General features: G+C 38.8%; 1 long non-coding RNA gene across 6 annotated transcripts in view; it reads left to right on the top strand.

The window, feature by feature from the left end:
- The first annotated feature begins 1924 nt into the window (after positions 1–1924).
- The window catches only part of LOC109496209, a 198658-nt gene continuing 180052 nt past the window's right edge, over positions 1925–20530 (top strand). For 2 of the 6 annotated variants that reach the window (XR_006592479.1, XR_006592475.1), the window contains exon 1: positions 1928–2060. This is a non-coding gene — a long non-coding RNA (uncharacterized LOC109496209). Of the gene's footprint in view, positions 2061–20530 lie in introns of all 6 variants that reach the window. The other 4 variants (XR_006592482.1, XR_006592478.1, XR_006592476.1 and 1 more) reach the window with 4 other exon arrangements.

Raw genomic sequence — 20530 nt, 5'->3', positions numbered from 1 at the left:
ATAATTAGGTAGTTGTCTAGCAAAAAAATGTTGGTTGTTATTAGTTAGGAATAGAGATTATGTTGCATGTGGTATCATCAGATTTAAAGATGATACTGGTATGAAATCTGAAGATACTTTGAATAGTTTAGCTTAGTCTGAAATTGTTGAGGCAAAGAAGAACCTTGACTCCTGGGTCAAGGCATAACTGTGGATCTTTGAAGTATAACATGTGATTGAGTTAAAAGCTCTAGAATATGGCCTACCATATTAATAAATACAAAAAAGAATTTTATGACTATCTGACAAAAGTTGATCTGAATTCTTATGTACTCTGGGCTAATTATTCTATCTCAGTACACGAGGTTTTTGCCCATAAGAATTCTGGAATTATAGCTAATTATTTATTTCTTTAATCAAATGTAATATAGAGATATTAATCATACCCAAGATATTTTTCTGAGACTTCTAATGATAATGATTCTATAATACATTTCATCTGGAAGTGCTATCTATAAGGTAAATTCTACCTATTAAGCTGAGGTGTGTTTTGATTCCTAGCTTTTTTACCTTCTCACAAGTTTTTGGAAATGTTTGGTTACATGGTGAAGACACTCTACATTGAGACTTGCCCCCCAACTTTTTTTTTCTGATAAAGTCCCCTAATTCAGGTCTGAGCTTATATATGAAAAAAGAAGATGAGCTTCTCTTTTCTTAAATTGTTGTGTCTACCCAAAATTCTATGTGGGAATTTTAAAGACTATTTTTTTAAACACTGCTATTGATTTGCCTTTATTTGGCTTACAATTTTTATTCCTTATGCAATCTAATTCTAAGAGAAAGCCCTCTGGAATTGCTTTCATGTAGCATTTATTTATTCATTCATTCATTCATTCATTCTTTCATTCATTCATTTAATGCCTTGTCAGGGCCTTTTTATTTTATTTTGTTTTTTATTTTTTTATTTTAACTTGTCTTATTTTTTATTTTTTTTAAATTTACATCCAAATTAGTTACCATATAATGCAACAATGATTTCAGGAGTAGATTCCTTAGGGCCCCTTACCCATTTAACCCATCTGCCCTCCCACAACCCCTCCAGTAACCCTCAGTTTGTTCTCCATATTTATGAGTCTCTTCTGTTTTGTCCCCCTCCCTGTTTTTATATTATTTTTGTTTCCTTCCCTTATGTTCATCTGTTTTGTCTCTTAAAGTCCTCATATGAGTGAAGTCATATGATTTTTGTCTTTCTCTGACTAACTAATTTCACTTAGCATAATACCCTCCAGTTTCAGTTCCATCCATGTAGTTGCAAATGTCAAGATTTCATTCTTTTTGATTGCCAAGTAATACTTCATTATATATATATATATATATATATATATATATATATATATATATATACATACATACACACACACACACACACACACACACACACACACACACACCACATCCTTTTTATCCACTCATTGGTCGATGGACATTTGGGCTCTTTTTATACTTTGGCTATTGTTGATAGTGCTGCTATAAACATGGGGGTGCATGTGTCCCTTCGAAACAGCACACCTGTATCCCTTGGATAAATGCCTAGTAGTGCAATTTCTGGGTCGTAGGGTAGCTCTATTTTCAATTTTTTTGAGGAACCTGCATACTGTTTTCCAGAGTGGCTGCACCAGCTTGCATTCCCAAGGGCCCTTTTAAAAATAAGCATAACAGGGCTATTTAAATTCTCTCCTGGTTTTTCCGTCTTTGGTACTTTACCAATTTTCCTGTCTAAAGAGCTAACAATTTAGTGAACAAACCAGGATAGCTATGAGCATCCAGGAAAAAAGCTATCTAGTAAAATCCTGAATTCTATTGCAAATTCTGGTCAAACTTCTAGGTGTAGGAGAAATTTTAATTGTAGCCCTCAACTTTTCCCTAGACAGGGACTTACATTCAGCTTTTATATATTGCTTTCTGATGTAGGAATAAGAAGACATTGTGGGCAACGTGATTGTTTCTTTCCCGAGAACACGTCTGCTCCCAAAGGGGAGCAAAGATAGAAGGTCAGAAGAAAGAGCAGGAGGCAATGGAAGGTAAGATATGATAGATAAGGAGAGATGCAAAAAGCGTACATTTCCAAAGATTAACAGGAGTGAGCAAGGGGGCCTCTGTCAGAGATTTTCTTGAAGTCAGCATTTTGTTTATTTGAAGTCAGCATGCAAGCCGAAAAAACTGACTATTGAATGATTGATTTTCTTGCTTCCTATTTTTTTCCTGAAGCTCTTCTAAATTTTGACATGTAAAAAGTTCCACATAATAGCTATTGTTATTCAAAATAAAAATAATTTTGCCATTCACCAAGATAAGCACAAAAATTAATGTGGCGAGAGCAGCTGTTCTCCCAAGAGCAGGTTATAGCTTTGTGACTGATAGACTCACGACAAACAAGGAAAGGCCACCATGATTGGCCAAGAATGTGTATTTATGAATAATTTTGGGTTCCCTAACCATACAGAGGCTAGGAATGGGCTGTGTGATCAAAATACAAGTGTGTAACTTGGAATATGAAATAAACAAAATGATCTATTTTCATGAACTGGCAAGATGGATTGGAGACTGATCAAGCCTATGTCTTTGTTACTTAGGGAGCACACTCTTATATGTGCAACGGAAAGATGAGTCAGGACAAAAGAAGCCCAGCCATCTGCTCACAAAATACACACACACTATGCATATATAACAACATTATATTAAGGGACAAACCAAATAAAATGCAAAGTAACCAGTGAAGAATAAGCACATTAATAGAAAAAAAAATTTACCAAATGGTGTAGTTTCAAATCAAAAGGTCTCCAAATTAAACTCAAAATGTATTATGTGAGGGATGCCTGGGTGGCTCTGTTGGTCAAGCGTCTGGCTTCAGGTCAGGACATGATCTCATAGTTCATGAGTTTGAGCCCCACATCGGGGTCTGAGCTGCTTTGTACCCTCTATCTCCCTCTCTTTCTGCCCCTCTCCAGCTTGCGCTTGCTCTCTCTCTCTCTCTCTCAAAAATAAATAAACATTAAAAAAAATTTATAGGAGCAAAGATATCCAGCCACCAACCAGTTAAAATTCACATTGTCTGTCACTCCATCCAAGGTTTTGAGGTATGCAGAGAGGCAGGGAAATGACTCCTAATGAGGAGACAGATCAATTGTCTGAAAATGACCAAGAACTGAGCCAGATGTTAGAATTACCAGAGGACATTAAAGCATGTATTATAATTATATTCCATTAGATGAAAACATTAAGTAGATAAATTAAAAATATTTTAAAAATGTATTATTTAAAACATACCTTGGATAGGGGCGCTTGTGTGGCTCAGTCGTTTAAGCGTTTGACTTTGGCTCAGGTCATGATCTTGAGGATCATGAGTTCCAGCCCCATGTCAGGCTCTGTCTGTGCTGACATCTCAGAGCCTGGAGCCTGCTTCGACTCTGTGTCTCCCTCTCTCTCTGCCCCTCCTGCGCTCACACTCTGCCTCTGTCTCTGTCTCTCTCTCTCTCAAAAATAATTAAACATTTAAAAAAAATTTTTAAAATAAAACATATCTTGGGTAAATTCTTAGTAGCACTATTGCTGAATCATATTTTTAATTTTTTGAGGAACCAGTTTGCATTCCCACCAACAGTGCAAGAGAGTTCCCATTTCTCCACATCCTTGCCAGCATCTGTAGTTTCCTGAGTTGTTAATTTTAGCCACTCTGACAGGTGTGAGGTGGTATCTCAGTGTGGTTTTGATTTGTGTTTCCATGATGATGAACAATGTTGAGCATCTTTTCATGTGTCTGTTGGCCTTCTGTATGTCTTCCTTGGAAAAGTGTCTATCCATATCTTCTGCCCATTTCTTCACTGGATTATTTGTTTTTCAGGGGTTGAGTTGGTAAATTTGTTATAGATTTTGGATACTAACCCTTTATACAATATGTCATTTGCAAATATCTTCTCCCATTCTGTCAGTTGCCTTTTAGTTTTGTTGAGTGCTTCCTTTGCTGTGCAGAAGTTTTTTATCTTGATGAGGCCCCAATAGTTCATTTTTGCTTTTATTTTCCTTGCCTTCGGAGACGTGTCAAGTAAGAAGTTGCCATAGCTGAGGTCAAAGAGGTTGTTGTCTGTTTTCTCCTCTAGGGTTTTAATGGTTTCCTGTCTCACATTTAGGTCTTTCATCCATTTTGAGTTTATTTTTGTGTATGGTGTAAGAAAGTGGTCCAGGTTCATTCTTCTGCATGTCGCTGTCCAGTTCTCCCAGCACCATTTGCTAAAGACACTGTCTTTTTTTCCATTGGATATTCTTTCCTGCTTTGTCAAAGGTTAGTTGGCCATATGTTTGTAGGTCCAATTCTGGGTTCTCTATTCTATTCCATTGGTCTATTTGTCTGTTCTTGTGCCAATACCATACTGTCTTGATTACAGCTTTGTAGTAGAGGCTAATGTCCAAGATTGTGATGCCTCCCGTTTTGGTTTTCTTTTTCAACATTACTTTGGCTATTCAGGGTCTTTTGTGGTTTCATACAAATTTTAGGATTGTTTGTTCTAGCTCTGAGAAGAATGCCGGTGCAATTTTGATTGGGACTGCACTGGATGTGTACATTGTTTTGGATACCAGAGTGCTGATTCATAGGGGCACATGTACCTCAATGTTTATAACAATGCTATCAAAGATAGCCAAATTATGGAAAGAGCCCAAATGTCTATTAACTGATGAATGGATAAAGAAGATGTGGTTTATATATACAATGGAATACTACTTGACAATGAGAAAGAATGAAATCTTGCCATTTGCAACAACGTGGATAGAACTGGAGGGTATTATGCTGAGTGAAATAAGTCAGTCAGAGAAAGACAGATGCCATACGTTTTCACTTATATGTGGAATTTGAGAAACTTAACAGAAGACCATGGGGGAAGGGAAGGGGAAAAAATAGTTTCAGAGAGGGATGCAAACCATAAGAGACTCTTAAATACAGAGAAAAAAACTGAGGGTTGATGGGGGTGTGGGGGGGGGAGGGGAAATTGGGTGATGGGCATTGAGGAGGGCACTTGTTGGTAGGAACACTGGCTATTGTATGTAAGTGATGAATCATGGGAATCTACTCCCGAAACCAAGAGCACACTGTATACACTGCATAACTTGACAATAAATAGCTAACTTGACAATAAATTATATTTAGAAAAAAAATTAATAAATGAAACCTACCTTGTTTTCTGCAAACCCTAGGATAACCAAATGAGGTCATTTATGAGAGCCCAATGTAACAATTTACAGTTCAATTACTGTTGAGGTGCCAATCGAATTTTGGCACAAGAAAACCAAAGAATGTTTCTGTTGATCCACTGGTCTCTGGAATGCTTACAGTAATCTTGATGGTACCTCCAGAATTGCCTACAGACAATCTCACCACTCAATATCTGAAACAAAAATTCAAAGCTCAATTTATTGCTTATTTAAGTAAGGAGAGCTACGCTCATCAAGTATGATCTCTTCAAGGAAAGCAGACTTATGACCTTAATGGTGTTTTGGGAAGAATATGGGCATTCAGCAGAATTGAGTAAATTAGAATCAGTTGTAAAACCATGACTATTTAGATGAGATTGGTGTTGAATGCATGTACATAGGAAGTTTGTGTGCCCACTTGATTGACTTTTTGAAGTAAAGAGCTATTCCTGACTAGTTGGTTTTAGGAAGCTTGTTCATTGAAGTGAATCACTGACTGATTAAGTGGGTATAAAACGAGTTGTAGTGATTGCTTTTACCATGACTGTAGAACTGTAATTGATTAATTAAGCACGTATAAAATCTGTTTGATGACTACTTTTTACCGTGGCTACTGAATATTCAGGCTTTTCCCAAAATTACTCAAGTTATTATTTAAAAAATTTTTAAGGTTAGAGAATAGTTATAAATAACAGGCAGTTAGGATAAGAAGCAGTCAGTCAAGGAGCACTCACGATGACCAAAACCTGGAGTCTAAGGCCACACTACTGAGTGGTCCATTCCCACTACTGAGGCCTCACCTGTACAGGTTATGATTCAGTCAGACCAGTGTGGAGCCTGGATATTTCTGTTATTTTAAGGTTTCCCATGTGATTATGGTGGAAATCCTAATTCTCTGGGTGTAAAAGAGATACTGTTAAGGTAATCTAGCCCTATACTGCTGTTTCATAGGTGAGATCAGAGGGATCACGAAAATTGTCTAATCTAGCTAGTTATTGACTCAAACGAGACTAAAAACCTAACTCCTTACTTCATGTCTTGTGACCTTAATTTTGGTTTCTGAATGCAACTGTGGATGGTCAAACCTAGAGTTTGGTCAGAATAGCGCTAAGACTTTTAGGGTTTGATTTCTTTTTTTTTTTTTTTTTTTAATTTTTTTTTTTAAACGTTTATTTATTTTTGGGACAGAGAGAGACAGAGCATGAACGGGGGAGGGGCAGAGAGAGAGGGAGACACAGAATCGGAAACAGGCTCCAGGCTCTGAGCCATCAACCCAGAGCCTGACGCGGGGCTTGAACTCACGGACCGCGAGATCGTGACCTGGCTGAAGTTGGACGCTTAACCGACTGCGCCACCCAGGCGCCCCTATAGCTCATTTCTTAATGCCTGGAATAGTGATTAGCACATAGTGAATATATATTCTGAATGAATAAAAGAATAGATGAATTAATGAATTACTAGTCTTCCAGTTGTATGACTAAGGCTTCCAGGCCCCGGTCCTCTCCTTTTTGCCCCTTACTGTCCTCGTCTCTCACATGAAAATGTAATAGTGCTTGACCTTGAGGATCTTTCCAAATCTGATATTCTAATTAAGATGGAATCTGTGAAGTGTTTAGTGTGGTGTGTTTTGGGAACAATCAGAATGGGAAGCTTCTGTAACAGAGGAAAAAGTTGTATCAAACTTAGGAAGTCAAAATAAAATGCATTAAAGTAGATAGTTAAAGTTATAAAATTATAATCCACCGTTGGGCAAGGTAGGCAGTCTGAGGAATAATAAATATGAGGGCTTGTAAAACTTTTAACTTTATATTGAGATATTGAAAATAAAACGATACACTGCTGAAAGTTATGGTGAATGTGGCCTGACTGGTAATACAGCTCTTGTCCATCAGATAGAGAGGAAGGACGCTTCCCTGTTGCCAAGTCGTGTACCCTTAGGAGTGCAGTGAATCAAGAGCACGTCAAGAGTCCCCTCCAAGCATAGACAGGTCCCAACAAAGATGAGCCAGGACAGACATTATGCCTGGTTACCTAGGTAACAGAGCCCCTTGCTGTTATATTATAACAAGAAAAGCCATGGCCAAATGAAGAAAACAATAATCAAGGGGACAAGAGATGTGATTTGGATAAAAGCTCCCTGTGAAGAAGGTTCGAGGAATTATTTGGAAGAGGTTTGTGCTGCAAAAGATAAGATCACAACTGGAGCAAAACTGAGTTCGGATTACAGGATAACACTGAATTGCACATTCAAGAACATCTAATATGAACTATCCCAAGCCTTTTTCCTGCTGGTGTGGTCATTGACATTGCCAGTAAATTGAGCTCATTAAGCCGGGTTGTCTCACCCGGTCTATCTGCCAACAGCATTCCGTATAATTCTCGAAATCTCTCTCAACTCTGTTCTCCAAGGGATTGCAGTGAATGTGTGCAATGATACTCATTTGCCATTCTTGTCCTCCCCGCCCCAAGGTTGGGGACTGCTTGTTATGGACAGTCTCTTAATTTGTGGCGAAATAGATTGAAGGGAAGAAGGGGAAGAATCTCAGCCATTCTCAAAGTGATAGCCTTGTGAACAAGGCTTCAGGCGCTAGAAATAATCTCCCTTTCATCTCTGCATTTTGGCCTTTCTTGGATCAGGAATAGATGGTCAGTTTAAGGAGATGGGCTGTATACATGACCTCTGAAGAAATGAGAGTCAAAGCGGATGCTGTCCAAACAGTGGTTATCTGGCTTGCCAAGAAACAAAGCAGGTCTCACACCAACATCCTAGATTTTTGATAGAGTGGCTGGGAGCCTACAATAAAGGTAGAGCTGGGTTCCAGTCTCACCATTGCTGCTTGCTAACTAGGTCACATTAAGCAAATTTCTTAAACATTTCAAACCGTGATTTCTTCATCGGTAAAGCAAGAGTACTAGTATCCACGCTAAAGATTCTTACAAACAATTAAAATCGTTATAAACAAATAAGTGAATTGATATACAAAAAAAAAAAAGAAAGGTTAGCACAGCGTTTAACACGTATTAAGTAGTTATTAAATGTCAGTTGTCACTGTTATTCTTGGTTGGTCCATTTCCATAATAACTTAGATTTTTGTGACAATTTCCTTTTCTGTTATCCTGCAGTTTATTGAATACCATACCGAATAAATACTGAATACCATATTGAAAAAAAATCCATTAACAAAAGGAATATTTCTTTAACTGTTTTTATTCTCCACTCCTCATCAACCTCTGGCCATCCTCTACACAACTGAGCTTCAGAAACTACCACTTTGCCACCTCACAATCCGTGTCCCTGTGGGTGACATCCCCTAATACGTATTACTCTCCAGGCATTCGGGTGATTGTATTTTACTCCTGTACTCTCTGTTCATGTTCAGCCAAATACCTGATTAAATGTTGCCCTAACAAAGAGAGGCCTGCCAGACTGACCCATACGTCTGAAATATGTTCCTCTCCAACCAAGGTGCCTTCTAGGTCCTGACTCTTTTTGATTTGCTTCATAGCACTTGTCCTTACTAAAATTATATGTTTGTTTCCTGGTTTATTGCTTGTTTCCACCAAAATATAAATGAGGACAAGATCTTTATTTAAGTCTTGCTCACTGCTGTGTATCCAGAACCTAGAATCTCGTCTAGCACATAGTAGACATGTATATACTCACACACATATATGTGCACACACATGATGGATGAAGTGACAAGTGAATTGTCATAGGTTTATTCCAATGTGTCTCTATTTTTATTTTTTAAGTGACTATTTTTTATTTTAAAAAGAGAGAGAGAGCGAGAGAGAGAGTGCACACACGACTGGGGGAGAAGGGCAGAGGAAGAGAGAGAGAATCTTAGGCACACTCCACACTCAGCTCAGAGCCTGATGCAGAGCTCGATCCCATGACCCTGGGATCATGACCTGAGTCAGACACTCAACTGACTGAGCCTCCCAAGCACCCCTCACCCCAATTTTAAAATTCAATTTCAACTACTATAAACAGTGCTATAATGAACAGTCCTATGAAAGCTGCCTCATGTACTATACAGACATTTTTTTCAGAGAAAACACTTAGGAATGAAACTGCTAGGTCATAGGTTATGTACATCTTCAACTCTGTTAGATATTGTCAAATTGTTCTCCAACATAGTTGTATCTGTTTATACCCCCACTTGTGTGTAACAGTTTTTATTTATTCTTATTTTGTCAACATCTTGTATTATGGAATTTAAAAATTTGCCAGCCTAATGGTGTTTGTGTGTGTGTGTGTGTGTGTGTGTGTGTGTATGAAATGATATATCATTATTACATTAAATGTGTGCTTTCACAATTATTACTGAAGCTAAGAAATCACCCTAAATTCTCAAGTGTGCTGTGCAATGATTTATAGCGTTACCACAGTGGTATCCAAGGGGCTGAAAATTTTTTTTTCTTTCTCTACCCAGAGCCAGGATTTTTAATGAAATGCTTACTCCTCACTTTCAGTTGAATTTTTATTTGCAATCTCTGTCCTCTGCCTGTTATACTGGGAAAAAATTGAACAAGCACTGGGCCCTTTTGAATTATCCGTCTAGCAGTCCTTGGCTTGGGCAAGGCACTTAGCTTCTCTGGAAGTGAGATGAACCCACACTTCAGTCCTCCCTCCCCTGCAGGATTGGTCTGAGAATTAACGGAGATAACTGATGTAATGTCTAATGAGCTATGTGAATCTTCGTTATTATTACACTTCTTCTGCTAGCCATGATGAGGCTCCTCTGGGAGAGCCCTCCTCCCTGCGGAGAAGCACATGCAGCCTCTTTTAAGGGTTCAGTGTGGGATTCAAGCTGATCTTGCCCTATGACTTTTTTTTTTCTTAGCCGGTGAATGGTTCAACTATACACAGCCTATAAAGCCAGTGGGAGTTCTATTCAATAAGGAATTTCCTCCTCCAATAATGAACACTCCGCTGGTACCTTTGGGTCTGCCCTTCCCATATTAAAAGAAAGCTTACAATTTTTGGTTCCCATGTGATAGTGCCTGCCTCCTAGGATTTCCCAAGGTTCTGGGACAAAGAACCCTCAGTTAGGTCCCCTGGCTCAGTGAAGGGCCAGTTTTAAATGAGATTTGCACATGATGGAAGTTTGTCTTTATGTTTTAGAGCCTCTCTTCCCTTTTCCAAACGCAAGGGTACCACGCTGTCTACTGCATTCTTACACACACCCACGCACACATTTGCACACATATGTACATGTCCCAATTGTGTTAAATTAAACTTCTCTGGACTCCCTCATTCTGCTGGAGCTCCTGGGGATTTTCATTTCTTCAGGGATCAAAGCTTTAATCTTTATAGATTAAGTCCTAGGAATTACAAGTCCCAGTTTTTAAAAAAATATTTATTTATTTTGAGGGAGAGCATGAGCAGGGGAAGGGCAGAGAGGGAGAGGGAGAGAGAGAATCCCAAGCAGGCTCCACAGTGTCAGTGCAAAGCCCGATGCAGTGCAAAGCTTGATCTCATGAGCCATGAGATCACTACGTAAGCCAAAATCAAGAGTGGGCCGCTTAGCCGACTGAGCCACCCAGGCACCCCACAAGTCTCAGTTTGTACATGGAGGACGTCACTGGGTCACAAGAGGTCCTAGACCAGGAGGGACCTTGCTCAGATATAGCAGGTGAGGGTCTGACTGAGTGGAAGGCATAGTCAAAGTACACTCTCAGGGGAGGGGCAGTTCGAATGAAATGCTAATTTCTGGGGCGCCTGGGTGGCTTATCCGGTTAAGTGTACGACCTTGGCTCAGGTTATGAGCTCGCGGACCCTGAGTTCCAGCCCTGCATCGGGCTCGGTGCAGACAGCTCAGCGCCTGGAGCCTGCTTGGGATTCTCTCTCTCTCTCTCTCTCTCTCTCTCTCTCTCTCTCTCTCTCTCTCCCCCTCTGCCACTCAACTCTGTCTCTCTCTGTCTCAAAAATAAACACTAAAAAAAAATTAACAAAAATGAAGTTTTAGTTTCATCAGCATGAAACAGGGTGTTTGGGGAGATTGGAGTCGAATTTGCAGTCATGCATACTCTGAAGTGGAAAGCAATTTGAATGAATGAAGTATTTTTTTCTTCTTCTTCTTTAAAGAGATGTTTGGAGGAAAAAAAAAACTGTGCTACTGAGCCAACTTTATGAAAAGGGACCATTGCAACCTATGTAGTTAGTGGGCAGTGAGGGGGTTCCTGATGTGTTCCCACTGCCTTTCTCTGACAGAAGGGCCCTGTGATACAAAGCAAGAAAATGCCTCACAGTGGTATTTCCTTTCTCGAAAAATTTCTTAAAATCCTCTAGTGCACGAGCCCTGTGTTCCCATGTCCTGCAATGTCCACCACCATGTAAACTAACCAGTGTTGTACTGAGAGCCTCGTATATTCTGTTCCATTTAGTCATCTGCATTACTCTGTGAGGAAAATATGAACATGCCTGCCATGTTAAGGACCGAACTGACGTTCGGAAAAATTAAGGGACTGGATCCAGGCTTCACAGCTAGAGAATGACTGGTGTAATGATTGATTTTACGTGTCAACCTGGCCGAGCCATGGTACCTAGATATTTGGTCAAACATTACTCTGGCTGTTTTGTGAGGGTGTTTTTGGATGAGATTGGCATTTTAGTTGGTGGACTTTAGGTAAAATAGATTATTCTCTGTCACTTGGGTGGGCCTCATCTAATCAGTTGAAGATTTGAATGGAAAAAAGAGTGGTCTCTACTGAGCAAGAGGGAATTCTGCCAGCAGAAGGCCTTTGGCCTTGAACTTTAACATCAACTCTTTCCTGGGTCTTTCGCCTGCAGGCCTGCTGTACACATTTTGGACTCACCAGACTTCGTAATTGGATGAGCCAATTTCTTGAAATTAAACCCTCTCTTCATATATATGCATATTTTATTAGTTTGATTTCTCTGGAGAATCCTAATATGAGTAGTCTAGGATTACAGTGTAGCTCTCTCGGTATCTCTCTCTTTCCACTACACCTCGTTGCCTTCCAAGTCCACTATTAGGCAACAACTGTACGTAGTCCTCGACTGGTCACAATGGAGAAGGATAGCTTTAAAATGAGGTTTGCTGTGCAATCAGTTGTGCAAGGTTGTGCAAGGTTTTAGGTTTCCCTGCAATCATGCTCACTAGTGAATGAAGAAATGTGGAGTGCACAGGGCTAGAGTGTGGACACTGGGATTTTAGCCTAAATCCAATACTTACTCGCTCTGTGAGCTTGAGGAAGCCGCCTCACCATTTCTGAGCCCTCAGTTTCTTCATTTGAAAAAATGGAGGTGATGCTTCTATCTTGAAAGTTGATGAGTCTTTTCATTCTCTATCACTGGACAACAAATCACTCCAAAACTTAGTGCCTTAAAGTGACCAAAATAATTTTCATTCCCAATTCTGCAATTTGGGGCGGGATTAGTTGGATATGGCTTTTTTTCTGCTCCACATGGAACATCTTAGGCTGAAAACCCCAGGATGGCTTCTTCACTCCCATGCCTGCTGGTTGCTGGGATAGTTGGTGAGGCATCTCTATTTTTCTTCACTTAATCTTTCCACAGGACTAGCTGCGTTCCCTTCACAGTATGGCAGTATGTTATATTTTGCCTGACTTAAAGTGAAATAAGCTTCCGGGCTCTTAAAACCTAGGACAGGACTTGGTACAGCATCCCTTCTATCTCATTCTATTGGTCAAGGTCTGTCACACAGTTTAGCACAGAGCCAGTGGGAGGAGAGGACACAGGGGCTTAAATAGCTTGATGTGTGTCCCATCGGGAACTGCAAAAGTAACAGTCTGTCACAATGAAAACCAAATAAAAGGACAGACTTAGAGGGTGCAACTCAGGACCAGGTATAAAGAAGGCAGAATTGATTCACATAAAATAATGCTTATTTTCCTGGTTCTTTGCTCTTTACAAAAAATAAGCACAGACATTTGTTTGAGCCTCAGGTTGCCTCTGTGGACCAGGAAGAAAAAAGAGGGAATTATATTTATTCTATTAAAGCAAGGTTCAGGGAGAATAAGTAAGTTACACAATGTTACGCAGTTGTGGTAATGGAGGTAGGGGGTCAATGTCACACAGCTATGTGCTCGCAAACCAACTCACCAAAAAAAAAAAAAAAAGGAAGTGGAGGAGGGAGGAAGCAGAGAGGAAGGAGAAGGAGAAGGTGAAGAAAAAAGGAAGAAGAAGAAGGAAGAGGAGGGGGAGAGAAAGAAGGGGAAGGAGGAGGAGGAGGAGGAGGAGGAGGAGGAGGAGGAGGAGGAGAGGGAGAAGAAGAAGAAGAAGAAGAAGAAGAAGAAGAAGAAGAAGAAGAAGAAGAGGAGGAGGAAGAAGAAGAAAAGAAGAAGAAAAGAAAAGAAGAGGAGGAGGAGGAAGAGAAGGAGGAGGAGGAGGAGGAGAAATAGGTGGAGAAAGAGGAGGCAAGTTGTAGCATTTCATGATTTCTGTTGTGTAAATACTCCCAACATAGCTGATTCTAACCCAACTTGGGAAGAGAGGCACATAATCAGGCCTGTGAGCCAGTGATTCCAGCTCTAACACATCACTGAGATGGGGGAAACAAACTGGTTGCTCAGAAAGTCAAGGTTCTGAAGTCAAAACTTACGAGAAAAGACGTATTTATGAAATTTCAGTGACCCTAAAGCAACTAGCCCTGAGACTCCAAATGGTAAACATTGAGACTCATCTTGTATTCTATATGAAACATGATATGTCCCCATATAAAATAAGAAAAAAAACAAACAAATCGATAAAATGAAATATGCAATTTGTCTTTGATACCCTCTCACCTTCTTTTGGCGTCCCCACCAAAAGTACACTCCTGAAATGTCTCCGTGTGCTGATGTGACAGCATGCCTAAACCTGTAGAGTTCAGGTCTTACCACTCCTCCTCCAGATGAAATGCTCATAAAGGAATTTAATCATTGGTAATGGCTTAATCTATTAAGATTCCAGAGTATTAGGCAGACCCAAGTTTATTGATGACTCTCTCTAAAACGCATTTGTAAGTCATTTGTAAGTCAGTTGTTTGGAACTTAGTGCACATTATCCCATATAAATTACAATATAAACAGTCCTTCCACAAAAGTGTATTTTACTAAGATCAATGAACCCTTACAGATTTCCCCTAAAAGGTAGAAAATGATAACTGCTGTAAAAATCAATACATTGAATAGACAACCAAATTGAATGAGATATTTTGAAATGATTTCTTTTTTGTTGTTGTTTCTACAGGTATATTAGGTTTAATGAGAGGAGATTAGGAGTGTCACTGGATGTTGTTGTGAAGATGGAAGATTTCTTGACATCAGTAGTTTTCTGGACAGATGGTCTTAGTATTGCCTTTCACCAGTTTCAATTCAGGGTATTTTTAATGCTGTGGTTCATGCATCCTTATCATGCCTAGTGTTGTGTTTGGGGAAATCACAAGTGAAAAAAAGAATTTTGAGATGGAAACAGAAGGAGACATTATCCCGATGAACTGGTTCTTGAGTGTGGTCTGTACGTCACTAGTCCCACAGGTTGCTCCACGATCAGTTAAGTTTGGGAAACTGAACACTAGGTCCCTTTGGGTAGTCACATTGCATATTAACCTAGCAGTCATTTAAGAATAAAGGGGGACGTCTCAATAAACTTTCAACCTGTAATTTCTTAAACTTTTTAGACAACAGATTCCTTTGCTTAAAAAAATATTCATTGACTCGGGGTGCCTGGGTGGCGCAGTCGGTTGAGCTTCCGACTTCAGCCAGGTCACGATCTCGCGGTCTGTGAGTTCGAGCCCCGCGTCGGGATCTGGGCTGATGGCTCGGAGCCTGGAGCCTGTTTCCGATTCTGTGTCTCCCTCTCTCTCTGCCCCTCCCCTGTTCATGCTCTGTCTCTCTCTGTCCCAAAAATAAATAAACGTTGAAAAAAAAATATTCATTGACAGCCAACAAAACTGGTAAATTCTAGGGCAATGTTTTTCCAGCTGTAGGTCATGATCCAATAGTGGATCATGAAATCATCCTAGTGGGCTGTGTCAGCATCAAAGAAGAGACTAGAATAAAAATTTTTGGAATGCATTGCCAAGTATGTATTGTTCCATATGAAAATGTGAAGTACACTTTGTTGTAGGAAGTTGTGCATATCTGCGTGTGTATTAGGTCACAGTGAAAAATGTATTTCTTGTTGCGAGTTGAAAACTGTTTTTTAGCACATACTTTGGGGAAACCTTTCTTACAAAATTGAAAAATTAGAACAAAGGATGTCACTTTATTCATTGTTATTTTTACTGGGATATTAGATCGATAGAACACAACATATTTAAGATATATGTGAGTCATAAAGCATAACAATAAAATGAGCACCCACTATTTTAAGATACAATTTAAAACGTTACTGACACTATTTTATCTATCTAAGACCACCCACCTCCTCTTTTATTCCATTTGCGGCCTCTCTATGAGAGGTAACCATCATGCTGAAGTTTGCATTGAATCCTCTAGCCTTTTTCCCCCATAAAATTTTTATCAAATATTTAACTATTCCTATATTTAGTTTTGTTTATTTTGCGCATTAAAAAAGTATTGTACTAAATATAGCCTTCTGAGGGAGTTTCTGGGGTTTTGTTGTTGTTGTTGTTTGTTTTTTGTTTTTTTTTAACTTAATATTCTGTTTCTCAGGGTGCCTGGGTAGCTCAGTTGGTTAAGCCTCTGACTCTTGATTTCAGCTTGGGTCATAATCTCACGGTTCATGATACGGAGCCCTGTATGAGGCTCTGTGCTGACAGTGGAGAGTCTGCTTGGGATTCTCTCTCTCCCTCTCTGTTTTCCTCTCTCCAGGGCGCTCTCTCTCTCTCTCTCTCTCTCTCTCTCTCTCTCTCTCAAAGTAAATGAACTTAAAAAATATTCTGTTTCTCAAATTCATCTATGTTGGTTCATGTAGCTGTGATATGTTTACCCACTGTGGTATTTTCTTTATTGCAAACATTTCAGAAAATGTCTCCTGGTGAACATATAAGCATTTCTCTGAGCTACATAACAGGAATTTCTCTGTGCTTTATCTCTAGAATTGGAATTTTTGGATCATAAAATATTATAATTTTCAACTTTACAATAAATATGAACTTGTTTTTATGAAAGATTTTTTATTAATATACATTCTCATTAGTATCTCAATTGTTCCACATCATCATTTCCTGTTATCAGACTTGTTAATTTTTGCCAATCTATTGGACAAAGAATATTATTGTTAATTATCATTAACAATTAATACTAATGAATTTACATTTCTATTATTACTATAAAACAATAGAAGTATTGTTTCATGTATTTATTTTCTGTGAGCTTGTATTTTCTGAGTTGCATTGTTATGCCTGCCTTTTTCTATTCGGTTGTTTCTCAGTGTTTTGAGACTTTTTTTATACATAATGGTTACCAGCCATTTGTTGAACATATGAGATTTAATACTTCATCCCGTCTCTTCTCTTTCTTTGTAGTTCATTTGTTGAACGGAAATTCTTAATTTTAATATGGACACACTTACCAATTCCTTTTGGATTGTCCCTCTCATGTCTTTTGTAAAAAAAAAAACTTATTCCTATCCTGAAGAACATAAAGTATCCGTATCCTCTTACATTTTTTCCTAAAATTTTGAAAGTTTTGCTTCCAAATTTAATCAATCTGGGGTTAAGTTTTGTTTGTAGTGTGAGGTAGTGCTCTAATTTGGTTTTGTTTGCCTAAGAAAAATCTTTTTCTTGGCACTATTATTAAATTGTCCCTCCTGTGCCCCAGGATTTACAGTTACACTTCTATCATATATAAGTTTGCATATATATATGGACCTGTGTATCAGTCAGGATTAGGGTGACCGTAGAAGTCATGCTATATTTTGGACACAATCATACTGAAAAGTAATTGTTGTTTACTTTCAATTAAAATTCAACTGGATGTTCTCTATTTTTCTTTAATATGCTATTTTTATTAACTATGGCAACCCTCATCAGAATTTACTCAGAAAAAAAAAAGGGAGAAATCACTTGAAACTGAAACCATATTAGTATTTCCCAACAGTGTTAAAGTGGTCGCTTTTTATCAAGGGGTGGACATATTTACTTTGTGAGGAGAATTTTTAAGATACAGACTCCAGAGGAGCTCTACCTCAGATCTATTGAAATAAAATCTCTGAAGAGAGGCCATAGGCACCTTAGGTCTTTAAAGGCAGTTCTTTAACCGGAATCTCATGTGTCCTTCTTGTTAAGAACCACTATCTCAGGGGCATATCAAGAAATCCTTCAAAATGAGTTTTACTTTAGTTAACTCAAGCTAACAAGTTTTGTGTGTGAAATAAATTGATCCCTGAGTGACATGTTTGAGGTAGGATTTAAGTGCATGGAACAATCAGTGAAAAATGATGACTTGGTCCATATTCTGGTGTTAGATTCTATAGTGCCTGGTCTAAAAAGAGAAGACCATCATGCACTTAAATTCGTCAAGAATTATATATTTCTGGAAGATGTATGGTTTGAGCTGACCCTTGAAGGACATCAAAGATTAAAGCTTTAATTTTCTAATTAAGTCAGATAGGAGAAGGATTGAACCTAAGCCAAGGAGAGCCCCAATCACAGTAATTTTCAACTTTTAGCCTACCAAAGGGTCACAGAAGTACTGGGAAATCTAGAAAGTTTAGGATTGGCCTCCCAATCCTAGAGTTTTCACGATCTAGAACTAGAGATTCAAATTTAGGAATATGTATGGGAACGAGGACAGGCATGGCAGGTGGGGATTAAATAGTATGAAGAATAAAGAGATAATAAAATCAATAATTTCTGTGATCATCATTTTCTCATCTACCAATAATGAATGTGCAATTATTACTGTTCTACCAGGTAGAAAGCAAGCAGGACAGGGGTGCCTGGGTGGCTCAGTCAGTTGAGTGTCCGACTTCCACTCAGGTCATGATCTCGTGGTTTGTGAGTTCGAGCCCCACGTTGGGCTCTGTGCTGACAGCTCAGAGCCTGGAGCCTGCTTCAGATTCTGTGTCTCCCTCTCTCTCTGCCCCTCCCCACTCATGCTCTGTCTCTCAAAAATAAACATTAAAAACAATTAATAAAAAAAAAAGCAAACAGGACTCAAGCAGATATCCTATTCCCAAAGTACTATGAGAAAAGAAGTCCTTAGTCGGGAGCACATGTGGCTTCTCATATGTTACATTTCCAGCCTGAACATGGGCAGAAGAACAAATATCTTGTTCATTAGAGTCCTTCCTTTCTGAAGCCCATGAGGTTCACTTTATGTTTGTTCCGCCCATTTTGATGGCTCTGTTCCCAATGCCATGCTTAATAAAAATCGCTAGGACCTGACTGAACAAATAATCTTAAGCTCTTAGGTATAATTACATGATGCTATAAGCAGAATCCCTTATCCTAAACCAACAAAAGTTTAGATTCTCTGCCTTTCCTAGACTTTAGCCATTGTTGCTTCTACCTATCTTTTCTCTACCTCATATGTGATATATGGTTGTTAAAAGAAAGTTTAAAGCATGACTGGTAAGTTCTGGTTAATTTGCATTTTTGAAAAGAAAAGCAAATGTAATTATATTTAAAAACATACAAGTAGAGGTTTGTTTGTTTTTTAATGTGTATTTATTTCTCTAAAAGAGAGAGCCAGAGCGTGATGGGGGGGAGGGGGCAGAGAGAAAGGGACATATAGAATCTGAAGCAGGCTCCAGGCTCTGACTTGTCTGCACAGAGCATGATGCTGGGCTCAAACTCAGGAACCATGAGCTGAAGTTGAAAGCTTAATCAACTGAGCCACCCAGGTGCCCCCCACAAATAGAGTTTTTAAGAGAAGGACTTGGTGAAGGCAGAAGAGAAGAGGGAGCTTAAAAATGAAGGTCCATCTGATTCCATCTTCGCTATAATTATGACCGATAGAAAGCTTCATGAATGGAAACTATGAGAGAAAAATAATGCATAGATGTTTTAAGATTGTTTTAAGGATAAAGCATTAAATTGCAGTGTAGTTATCAAAAAGACCAGAGCCTATCTCTGGATATGGGGTCATAAAACTCAAAACAAAAATAAATTGCACAAAAAATATCTATTTGCACATAAAATTGAAATAAATATTCCTCAGGGTTTGTTCCAAATTGCACTTGTTTAAACTGTAATTAGAGAGAAGACTAGCCAATGTGCAGATAATACTAACAATACTGGTGAGATGATTAGCCATTGGGGTATCCAGCCAAAGATTGCTCTTCTGATAATTAGCTTCAGGATAAAAAGTCTAATATTTGCCAAGACAAATATATGTTGATGAAGATCCCCATATGGGCTGGCAGATATGTGCTTAGGATATAAAAGAAATTAGGAACTAAAGAACTAGGCTGTGAATTGGGAGATTTGGATGACATTTTCAAGCATATTACTCATTCTGATGGTCAGTTCTTGACACTTTCAACATACTTGGGGCAGCCACAAAGGTACATGCTTGGATCTTCATCCCAGAAGACTTTGCCATTTTATTACAAGACGTGCAGTTATTTGACATCCTCTAGCTGTTAGTGCCTTTAAGATCTGCCTCAGCTTTCAAGTAAAGGACTGGATATTCTCGGGCAGTTTCCATCAAGGACTGAGCATGGCAGGGGTATTTGGTCCAGGCCATTTCTGCCCAACAAACGGTGCCTCCAATAGGCAGATTCTGCTCCAAAGCTCTCCATTGAGATGGCAAAGTCTGCTTCTGGTATGTACTTCAGGCTGAAGTTCTCACTCACTAACTATGGTCTTTAACGTATTAAAAACTCATCATTAAATACAAGACAGTCCAGATTTTCTCCCTGTGCTCTATATTGTATACATTTTATATATTTTTTGAAGCGTTGTATTTTTGAATTTTACATGTTGGCCTATGATTCATTTTGAGTTAGTTTTTTTGTGAAAAATGTAAGATCAGTGTCCAGATTTTTTATATATGGATTTACAGTTGTTCACTATTTGCTGAAGGGACTATTGTTTCTCCATTTAAATGCCTTTGCTCCTTTGTCAGAGACCGGTTGACTATAATTGTGTGGGTGTATTTATGGGTTCTCTATTCTCTTCCATTGAGCTATTTGTCTGTTCTTTCATCAATACCACTGTTCTGATTCCTGTAGCTCTGCGGTAAGTCCTGAGGTTGAGTAGTGTCGGTCCTCCCACCTTACTCTTCTCCAATAGTGTGTTGGTTATTGAGATTTATACTTTCCATATAAGCTTTAGAATTATTTTATCAATATCCAGAAAGTAACCTGATGCAATTTTTATTGGAATTTCATTGAATCAAGCTGGGAAGAATTAAATCTTAATCA

This window comes from Felis catus, chromosome F2 (assembly GCF_018350175.1).
Source record: "Felis catus isolate Fca126 chromosome F2, F.catus_Fca126_mat1.0, whole genome shotgun sequence".
NCBI classification, from domain to species: Eukaryota; Metazoa; Chordata; class Mammalia; order Carnivora; family Felidae; genus Felis; species Felis catus.
Note: the sequence above shows the minus strand (reverse complement) of the source record. Positions and strands in the feature narration are given on the sequence as shown.